General features: G+C 37.4%; 1 protein-coding gene and 1 pseudogene across 1 annotated transcript in view; one reads left to right on the top strand and one right to left on the bottom strand.

Moving 5' to 3' along the window:
- The window catches only part of mub (poly(rC)-binding protein mub), a 103,557-nt gene extending 99,346 nt beyond the window's left edge, over positions 1-4,211 (bottom strand). The window contains exon 1 of the mRNA XM_018510401.1: positions 3,739-4,211. The gene's annotated coding sequence lies outside the window, so the exon portion shown is untranslated. The remainder of the gene's footprint in view (positions 1-3,738) is intronic.
- On the top strand, positions 3,802-10,756 carry LOC108763081 (uncharacterized; annotated as a pseudogene).
- The last annotated feature ends 744 nt before the right edge of the window (positions 10,757-11,500 follow it).

The raw sequence follows: 11,500 nt of genomic DNA, 5'->3' as shown, positions 1-11,500 counted from the left end.
TTCCCTCGCCCCCCTCCCTTCCCCCCCCCGGAACCTCCATTCTCCTCCAACCTCCGCTTCTGCAACAAACCCCCTCTCGCCCCCTAAACTTGTCCTCCTGCCGCGCTTCTCGACCACTCTTGACGAAACCCCGTCAGACATCCATCCTCGCGTATCCAGCGAGTTAATTATTAAATGCATCGTCGTGCCTGCTGGGTAACCCTCTCACCCCCGTCGTATATCTCCTCTTTTCACCCTCACTGGTCCATGCGAAATCTTCCCCTCTCCCCGCCGTCATACACCCCCTCGGTTCCTCCTCCATGAAAAGACACGGTTCATCTAGAATTTTCGACTAACTCTCTCATGATCCATCACGGGTTTTAACATCAAAGCGAGTGTAAAATTGCTTTCATCACCTCCCGATTGCGATTGCGGATTTTGTGTCAAATGCATTAAATATTTTTCCTGTTAACCTTATACAAGAGAAAAAAATCAGATCGAAAGATATATTTTTCGTCTGTTAAGATTAGATTGATGATTGTATGCGTCTCTTGTATTTTTTTTTCTTTTTCTTCGGCTAAAAATCCAGCGCTTGCATGGAGATTCAAGATGGCGTTACACAACGCGCGTGTAATATTTTTTTCTTCCAGTAATCCACTCCATTTTCTTCCAGCGTATTATCAACGCAACAGTTTCAAAGAGTATCAGTAACGGAAGCAGAAAATGACAAACGATCTGACATTTATCGCTGTATACATAGTCAGTAAATTATTCAGTACGTCAACTTGCCTTAGGAAGTTCATATTATTCCGTGTTTTATTCACGGTGATATCGATTGCTCAAAATTCAATCAATATAAGAATTATAAATGTATATGGAAATCTCCAAAACTTTTTGGGAGACGAAGTTTCTTATTCCGAAATCACATTGAAATAGAAACACGTCCGAATCCATTATTAAACACTCTTAGACAGAAAGATTGAGCTATCTCCTTTACGTCGCGTACTCGAAATTACAATTATATTTCTTTTCGAACAAAAAATGGAGTCGCCGGAGGAGACTCGCTAAATAAATTTAACCACCATTAATACAATAGCGCCTTTACTTGTTAATATTTTTTCGTTTTATGGTATAATGCCCCGTCGCGCTTGTTTGACAAGTATTGACTTGACCTCGTTTCGAGAAAATCGGGAAAGAGAAGGGGGTGGGTTATATTTACGTGAAAATGACGTTGCCATCCACGTGAAACGATCTAAACGCGAGGGAGGTGTGATCGCATATGAATTCGCATTACACTTTGAAAATTAATTTTAATATGTGGCGAAAAAGCGTACAGTGTTCGCGCCATTCAATCTCCAAACTGCCGAATCGAAAAATTATTACATTCTGACGTGCAATATCGCCTTTTACACTGACGTGTTTATACTCTGTCAATGTACGAACTTTAATATATAAATAATGAAATTATAGCCGATATTCATAGTCGGATCTTAAGCCTGCGGCACACGATGCTTGTTTCTCTGTTGGAATGCTTGCGTTTTAGTAAAGCACTAGAATCGTACCACAAAGAGCGCAGAATTTCCAATAATTTATCAAAGCGCAAGCAATCCAGCAGGAAAACAAGCATCATATATGTTGCAGGCTTTATATTTAAGACCTTCTTAAGTACAATAAAATATAATAAAAAAAAAAACCCATCAGAGCCTACATCAGCTGTTCGGATGCACAGAAAAACTTTATTTTCATGTGAATATAATAAAATCCATATATACGTTTCAACCCTTCAGTTTGGGTCCTTATCAATATAATATATAAATCTAGATTATATATTTAACACAAATTCCAAAAAGGCGATTTCCGATCATTTTAGCTCATTCTTCTTTATCCAAATGCCAAATTAGATAAAATAAAAACGGAGTCAAGCCTTTCATCTCTGGCTGTCGACACCACAAGACTTTTACGTCGAGTCGTAAGAAGCGCTTTCATTAAATCTGACAATTTGATGAGTGATGTGATTCTACTTTTTGACGCAATATATTTGACTCCGTTTTTATTTTATCTAATTTAGTATTTGAATAAAGAAGAATGAGTTAAAATGGTCGGGAATCACCTTTTTGGAATTTGCGTTAAATATGTAATCTAGATTTATATGTTATATTGATAAGGAAGGGTTGAAACGTATATATGGATTTTGTTATATTCACACGAAAATAAAGTTTTTCTGATGGGCATTTTTATTATATTTTATTGATAGATTCTTTCGAGCCTCATTTTATATATTTGTTCTTAAGTACAGTCTTAAAATGTCATAAGCCAATCACAGAGCAGTATTAGCATCTTAACCCTAACCGTATAAAGAATAAAGAAACTTTAAGTATAAAGAAACAAAAAGTGTATATTTGAGGTATGATCAGCATTGAAGAGTTTCGCGATTCTTGTATCTTACAGCTTCAGTTCATAGAGCGGGTATCCCCCATTTGATTGCTGCAAGCTGTGTTTTAGGCCAAACGGATGCCAATAGACGCAATAGGGAACACATGTCAGCTACAGGTCGTCGACGTACATATGGGCACTTACCGACGCACGTTAGAGCCACTAATCAAAGTGCCACAACATTGTATCGCATCGCATTGCCAGGAACATTACACCTCCTGCGCGGCAAATGGCCGAAATGTTGCTCGTCACAGAGATAATAACACGGTGTATCTTCATTGTTATGCTCTGCCTAACGTCTGTCGCAACCGTTCGCCTGTCTGCCCGCAAAATCCATTTGTCTGACATTCTGCGACGTCAAGTGGATCTTAACGTCGCATCAAAAGTACTCAAACCTTTCGCCAATTACGTGACAGCTATCATCAATCATACAGCAAGCACTGTATGGCGTTGCAAGAACATACAAGAACGATTTATTGTAGCGAAACGTGATTCTGAATATATTTGTGGAAAAGATACAACGACGTTGTAATGGTGCTTAACGAGAGAGAAAAAATAAAAAGAAAAAAAAGTGCAGGAAAAAAAAACGTTTAATTCTATATGGACAAGTTGATAAATATGTATGTATTCGTAATATTAATGTTTGATGCATGATTTTCTAATAAGTTTCTATAAAAACTTAAAGTACAGAAAAATATTTTAACAAATTTAAATTACGTATTGTTGAATGACTCAAGATTTTTTAAAGATTGCTGAAAAGAAAGAAAAGAATAATGGAGTTAGGAATATTATTAAGAAAGTATAAATGCTGTGGTCTTAAAAATTATTCTTACATCCAAGAATTAAATTTAATATAAAGATTATAAAGAGCAAATTTCTGAAAGAGAATACGAAACATATCTTTATTATTTAATTTTCAACAAAATACAAATTCTCATTGTTCAAATTCTCATAACAACGGACGTAATTAGTAAAAAAATTTTCACAAAAGGATATTTCATTCGAGATCTTCACATCAAATTGTATCGCATTTTTTGAAGGAATGAGATATATAGAATAAGTAAAAAAAGAATGTTCTTGGTATTACTTTGCCAAGTTTTACGAAGCTAGTTCTTCTTAATGGCGTCTCAGCTTGTCCACGTAAGTAAGGAAACTCAATTGAAGTAACTTAGCAACAGTTACTAAACTCTTCGCCTGATTGATTGCGAATACATGTAACAGCGAGAAATGGAACAATCGGGAGAAAACTCGAAGGCAGCGAGGTCCACTATAAAGAGAATAGACGCGACGCGGTGTGGTAGAAAGAATGATGGCGACGGTACTCACCCCCTCAGGCCAAAAGCTCTCTTTGCCAGCTCCAGCTTGAAGACGCTCGGTCAACAAGCAGCCGGATGCTTGAGTCTTGCCTCCTTATGACGTCTGCAACGAGTAAGGCGGTACTCCAGATTCTGTAGTCGCGTTTTCTTCTCACTTTCGCGACACTGCCGTGTTAACCGTGCTTTCTTACGTGACGTGACGACGAATCGGAAAGTTTAAAAAAAGAAAGATCTGGGAGAAAGAGAAACGATCGGAGCTCTTCTCGAATTTACTCAACGGACCGTGACAAGACTGCAAAAGCGTTCGATCGGAACGAACGTCGGACGATGGGGACAACAACGTCGTAATGCACCTCGGAGGAGGACAGAAAGAGACAGAGAAAAAGAGAGAAAGGAAGATGTAAAAAAAGAGAAAGAAAAGGAGAAGAGGCAGCGGAGGGATAAGCTAATTTTAGAGTTAAGGATCGGTGTGAAGTGAGAGGACAGCGAAGGAGTGAACGCGCGAGTACAATACATTGCGCACATCAGAGGTTGTCTCATGCGAGTGAGAGACGAGTGAGAAGATGGAGAACGTGAACGTATGATCTTGGAACACACTGCCAAAAAGAATTCGATCGCCGACCAATCACCATTCGAAGATTCACCTCCCAGTAAATAGAGATCACCGTCTCGGCCAACTGGGGCTGACACTAATAGATCTCTTAGACGGAACATCGAGCCGTCGATTGAGGCGTTTAATGTCGGGGTTGCGTGCTACCATCAGCTTAACCGTGTTCTCTAATCACGCGTGTTTATCGATGATCACATCCATCAAGCGACCTTTCTCCCTAGCAAGATACTTCTATAGTCATCTGAAATGTATGCCTCAATGGCAATTATGTACTAAACTAGTTATCCGACTATTCAGAACTTTCTTCAATTGGCTGGGAAATCTATAAATGGTATAATAGTCGCTGAATTTGAAAAACTTCAGAAGATTCTCGGAAAAACTCACTAGGACGGCATTTTTCCACTAACTTTTCCACTAACTTACGAATATCACAAAGGGAAAGAAATGATGCTCAAGTGTTGCTATATGGCTATTTTACGTTCCTTTTTACGTTTTTTTTTTTGTGTCGCGATGCGAGTTTCGTAAACGAGAAATTCTGATGGCAGGCCGTGTTGTGATCTTTAGTTTTCCTAACAAGCATGAATGACTCCTACGAGGCAACGTATCGTAATGAAGAGCTAGAAATCCAACGTTGATCGCGTGGGCGGCAGGAGAGGATCGGACTGAATTAAAGAGAGATAACTGCATCGTAATCTTCAATCCAGAGATTCCTTATAAGTATGCTATTGCTCGTAAGGATTTCTGAAGAAAGAAATTATATTCTAGAAAAACATATTGCGTCAGTCGCAATGTGTTTCTCTCTCTTCGAGACCGTTCTCTCCTACAAACATGAAGTTCGTGTATCACTGGCTCAACGGGGGAGGTTATGGGAGAAGCCATGTGAACCTTGAAATCTCTTTTTCTTTAATATTTATCTCAAAATATTATATATATTTTTAATACTTTTTTAAAACTCTTAATTACAATTTTGATATTACTAAAATATTTTTTAATTAAAGGAGATTTTTAAATTCTAGATATAAAAGCAAAGGCTCTTTTAGGATATTCTTTTTCTGTAGTAACATAATTTTAAGTAAAACGTTCTATGAATTATACATTTAAATAATACATACTTATTTAATGTAACAATAATTTATTAAATAATAATTTAATGTTCTATCTTTTCATATTTGGCCTTTAAAAAATATTTCACTTATAATACGATGGCTCATACTTGTAAGATGCTTACATACCTAACTGAACAAATATAGACTTACGTGACGGGATTAGTGGTTACTATTATATTAGAGTTTTCCATTCGCCATTCGACTTCCGGTTGCCCGAGCGTGAATTTGCATTCCAAGCGACTCTCTGTCGTCTATCATGCTATTTCGCGCTTTGTTCAAAGTTTATTGGTACAAAGTTAGCCCGCTTGCACCTCGGATAACGCGGAAACAATGTCGGATTTTCGTCGATGCTTACGTATTCACGCAAGAGTCGCACGTGGACGATAATACAATAATACAATACAAACGCAACCTTCACTCGTTCGATCGCGTGCATTCAGCTTCGCTCGAGCAACGAATTAGAGGATGCAACCAATAAATATCTATGTCACTGCATACACGACGAAAACGAGTTCATTTCGAAAAAATTACTTTCTAGCCGAGAAATTTTAATATGATCGAGCTGATTTTAGACTAATTAAATTAAATTTCTATTCTCCTAAACAAATGTAATGATATTATTTTATGACAAATACATAATACCAATGAAACAAGAGAAATACAATATTAATAGAAGAAATATAATCACTCAAGGAATTAGATAAAGAAGAATATAACGAATACCTGAACGTTCGGCATAAAATTTTTCCATTCTATATAATACCTAAAGTGTAATAGATTATGTAATCTGAGTCGAATATTTGAACAAATAAATTTTTCAGTTCTTTCATATCGTGACGCTTAGAGTTACAATGAAACACTTCAGAATAAAGGGGTTCTTTGAAGTCACGTTTGCTCAACTAAAGTCGCCACGGAGGAAGCAAGAAAGCTGCGAGAATGATAACGCCGCCGAGGAATTTGCCTGCATCCTCGAACTTATAGCAGACGTACATTGTTTCACGTTCACTACACATTCTCGGATACCATGTCGAATTTTCCTCCATGGATGAAATAAACTGTTTCTCTCGCTAAGGCAAGTTCAACACAAGATAAAAATTAAACGGCAATCGAAAATAATAAACGCAAATAGCACAAAAATTGAATTCAGATATTCAAGAAATCTTGCAGCAATGGTATTAAAAAATTTTCTCAATAAAAAATAAGGTAAAAAAAATCATCGATTACGTAAAAAAAATCCTGGCTATATTAAACATCGCCTACCGTATTTAGTGAATGTTTCACAGGCTCTCGATTAAAGACGAAAAGCGGGGAAAGTCGCGGCTCGACGGATGTCTCAACGAGACGTAAAACGGTTGAAGACTTAATATATTAAACGTTAGATCGTAATATTTCGCACTGCATACAGGCTTCTCCAGAATTTGCGACTTCCTACAAGAGGAAATAGAACGGTGGATTAAAAATAAAAGGAAAGGGAGGATGGAAGGAAGGAAATTGAGGTGTTTAATCATTGCGGCCGGAGGTTTAAATCGGGGCCCTATTAGCGTATCGCGATGGAGAGAGAGAGAGAGAGAGAGAGAGAGAAGAGAGAGAAAAAACTAATTTTAAATCTAGCACGACGTTGTGTAGGTAAACACATCGACGTGTCGCAAATATCTCGGGAGGGTGCGTTCGTCGCACGGCAGGATGGATAATCGATTAAGTCGAGGTATATCCACTTATCCGCTTGCTCTCACACCCCGCAGAGCGCAAATTCCAGAATCTCAAAGAGGCGGTACACGAGGTACCTTAAGACGGGGTGGATATGGCGCTCAATTTGCACGGATCCTTGGCTAAGCCTCCAAAGTGATAACCGATCTACTAGATGCAGCCGGGGCGGATCACGAAGTTCCATAACATGTCCTGTTACCTGTAACCTACCCTCGTATCCCGAGTAAGACACGCTCCGACGAATAATTACCGTTCACTTATCTGTAACGACGAAGCCATAACTCTTCCCTGTCAAAGCTTGTATTGCCTCGTGGTATGAAAAAAAATGTAGAAATTAATTGCGAAACTGCATCGTCGAAAATAATTATTAAAAACAATTAGGAAATTAATATTATAAAAACAGTTAAGCTAAATCTTTAAATAATGGTTAAATAATTCAATGTGAATTTAATATACATATTCAATTCTGCAAACTGCGCAAATTTAATTTTCAGCCTTGAAACGCAATCCTAACAGAACTGAAATAGTTACATCATAACTTAAATTGACAAGTAATTTAATAATATTGATGCTTATAGGCATTTTATCAAAATAATCTGACGTCGAGAGATAAGCGTCTTAAGATCTACAAATAATTTTATTGTAAAAATATTATCTGTATATAACATTAATCGTTTAAAGCATTCATTTCCTAGTTGTTGTGACATTACAATCTTAAAAGATAGGTTGTATAATATTAATTATTAAAAAGTTCACATCAAATGCAATCGATGAAATGTATTGTTATTATTATAGATGCTCATGTGTAGCATATTATATATATTATTGCTTGATGCTTTATTTTTTAATATTCTCTACTTTATTTATGTTCTCATTTAAATTTTGTAATTAGTATAACACACACGATAATTTTCCTTCACTATACACATGATGGGTTCATATATCTTGAGTTAATTTTCATTACTTTTTACAGAAATTATTAAATTATTCTTACATATATTTTAATATTTTATAAAATATTTACAAGCTTGTGTATTAAAAAAATTACGTATAAATATTATAACTAATTACTTGGTTCTCTCCTAGTATTTAAAAAAAATGCATAGAACACGAATAATTCAATCATGTATGCTTAAGTTTTAAATAATAAATTATTACATTTTAATAATAATAAAGAGTTATTATTATTATTAAGTTGAAACGAAAAACATGTATATAATCGCACATGAAATAATTTTACCTAGAAAATTTAAGAAATGACACACTCGAGATAGGTGCCGTATATCGAAGATCGGTGGTCGTATTCAGTGAACTTGACGTTGGATGAGATGCATTCACCGTATTACATCCGCGTACGAAACCACCATGCCACCTCAAGGAAGAGGGTACGCGTGCATGAAGCAGGGCGTGCCGCCGTAATCTCAATTCAATTTGAGAGCACGTCGTTGTACAGCAAGGAGTCCCTTTCGCGATAATCTCCGCCGGAAATACTAGACGGCCGAAACTTCGCGACTAACGCGATTTTCAAGTAAATTTCACTCGTCGACGTTGCCATTAGGATGACACGCCATGGCTCTTAGTTGGAGCATCAACGAGGCTCGCTTGCATGTGTACCTATCTTTCGCTAAATGCGAACATCCGAGGGGACCTAATAACCACACGACGTTATCAGCGTGATATCAATATTTCACTCGGAAATTATTCGAATCCCAATTGTGATCAATTATGATAATCGGTATGATTATTGGGCAAATCGGATCGAATAGAATAAAGTAAATTCGATAATAGCATTAAAATTCATACACATCGAATTATATTATTCTTGTAAGATCGTCTCAGCTGGATATGTATTAATCCGTTAGACTCGGAAAGATTAAAGTAACCCGATATGGTCAACGTGCTAAACGAATTAGTGCCACGAACGTGCATCGTAAAAAAAATGTGACCGCTATGTCGCCCGATGATTCCTCTTTGAAACAAAGAGAAAAAGAGTAGAACATATGATGTTACATTGTTCAGAGAGGTTGGTAACAAACCTCGTTGGAAAACAAATAGTAGACCGAAAGGAGACATCGCGGAAGAAGCGGTACATCTTAAAAGTCCCGTAGCTGGGATCCTTTTAGCAAATTACGAAGTTATCGGAAAACTCTCCCGAAGGGGGACACGCCTCGCGGCATTATATTTAATAACGTCCAATAAACGTTACTCCTGCCACTGCTTTTTCTTCCTCCATTTTTCTGCTCTTCTCTTTTTTTCTCTTCTCCTTCGCTTGCCCCTTCTGTGTATTCGTTTTACCCCACTTCCGTTTTTCCACCGCCGCATTTTCTCTCTTTCTCCTTTTTCCCTCCTTTTTCTCCCTCCCCCCTCCCCTCCCCCCTCTCTCTTTCTCTCTCTTAATGTACCGTTAATGTTTTTACTTGCGTCATATTAAAACGATTGATTTCGCTCGCAATGTCCCATCTCTTCGGAGCTCTGCACACTGAAAACCAATATCGACCACTTTCAGTCTGGGCGCGAGTCGAATAAACGGCCGCCATTAGCTCGAGAGTCCTGCGGCGTAACACAGGAATTTATACATCCACCCCGTTTCAAAAATAATCGCGAAGCTTGTAGCTTCCGTTGAAGATTACGTTAACACGTTGCCGCACATAAATTTTTTTACGGCAAACATAAATTCCTTGACCATCGTATGTAAATTGATCGTTGCAGATGCATTGTATCTCGTTTCATTCAATAATTTTATTAATTAATATTGATTTTTTAATAATTTACCAATAATATTTAAAACTGACGAGTCCATTCTTCCATGGGAACTCTAAATATTAAACAAATTTCATGAAATTGATTCTAAATTTCAATATCTAACTGTGAACAATTATTTTAATCGCTAATTATTTTTTATTTTTTTCTACATTATCTTCTATATAAATGAAGATTCTGTATCATACTCTGCTAATAAATTTCCATATGTTAACATTGATTTTTATTAAAATCTATTATACTTTTGTTAAAATTTCCTTATATATAAACGATCAGTCGTAGTCAATTTTTGTTAGGCAAGGTCTTTTCCAGCTGGAGCAAAACGCTTATGAGTCAAGCGTTTATTCAACGTGTTAACGCGTCGTTTTGACCATATTAAGGAAGCATGGAGCGAAATCTCGCGTGCGAAAAGCTGCCGAAGGAAAGCAGTTGTACGGAACAGAACGAACTGGTAAGCTACAGCGCCAGGATGGGACAGTGATGTGCAGCAGTATTTATAGTATGGATTGTGTCTGCTTGGCAGCTCGCCATCAGATGAACGGGCTGTCCCGAAAGCCCTACGGACCAAGCAACGGTACGTGCGAAGTGCTATTGATAACTATTGTCTCCACATTTATCCGCGAATCACTTATTCCCTCGCAATCTTTAGATCACCGTCCACTTTGCGCGAGAGCGACGACTGGCAGCGGTGATGGAGGTCTTTTTTTCCAGACCGGAGCTATTACAGCGGCGGGGATGAATCACGAATCGAGTCCGATTGGTACTCGTTCGCAAGCACGACCTGGCTTTTATTAGACTGGCTAACATCGAGGATCACTGCCAAACTAGGATCGCGCGAACAATAGCTTCCACGTATCTTCTCGACCGAGCGAAAATAACCACAGTTGCCTGCACCTTTCCTATTGCACTCTTTTTGCATCAAAGTTGAAACAAAAAAAAAAGAAAGAGAGAAACAGAGGAGCAAAAAAAAAATTCCATCAATTTTGGTTTAGAAAGAAATTTGCTGTGAATAAATTTGAAAATATGTGTCTGTGCATAGTAAGTTTATACATGTAAAAGTTTTAAAGCGATAAAATAGAATAAAATATGGAAAGGACGAATGTTATCGAAACAATGAAATATTTTTACTGCAGAAAGCGAAACTAGCGATAGTGCAGTTATAGGATTTCAGGATAATGTTTCTGGAAATATTTATCTCGCGGTCGCGTGCCCAGAATCTATTTCCGTCGTCCGAATACCTCATCCCCCAGCTTCTAAGATTCCCAGACGACTCTGGAACATGGCGGATCAATGATCTATTCGCTTCACCTCATGCGTACTGTACAACTCATGCGTGACATGTCGACGGAATCTTTATTAAGTGTTACCTATTCAGAATTTACAGATGCCAAAATGGATATCCAAAGTCTGAGATCCTAATAATGTCTCATCGTAAAAAAGACATTTCTTTGAAAACATCAAAAATGAAATTTTCTCTAAATCGCTCAATTTCACAAATTCATCTTTTTCAAACATAACCGAGAGAAACTATTATTACGCTGTGAAAAATCATAATATTCCGCGACAATTCTACTTGACAATACCAGAGA

The sequence above is a fragment of the Trachymyrmex cornetzi genome, unplaced genomic scaffold, assembly GCF_001594075.2.
Source record: "Trachymyrmex cornetzi isolate Tcor2-1 unplaced genomic scaffold, Tcor1.1 scaffold335, whole genome shotgun sequence".
Classification (NCBI taxonomy): domain Eukaryota; kingdom Metazoa; phylum Arthropoda; class Insecta; order Hymenoptera; family Formicidae; genus Trachymyrmex; species Trachymyrmex cornetzi.
This window is presented reverse-complemented; position numbering and strand designations above follow the sequence as displayed.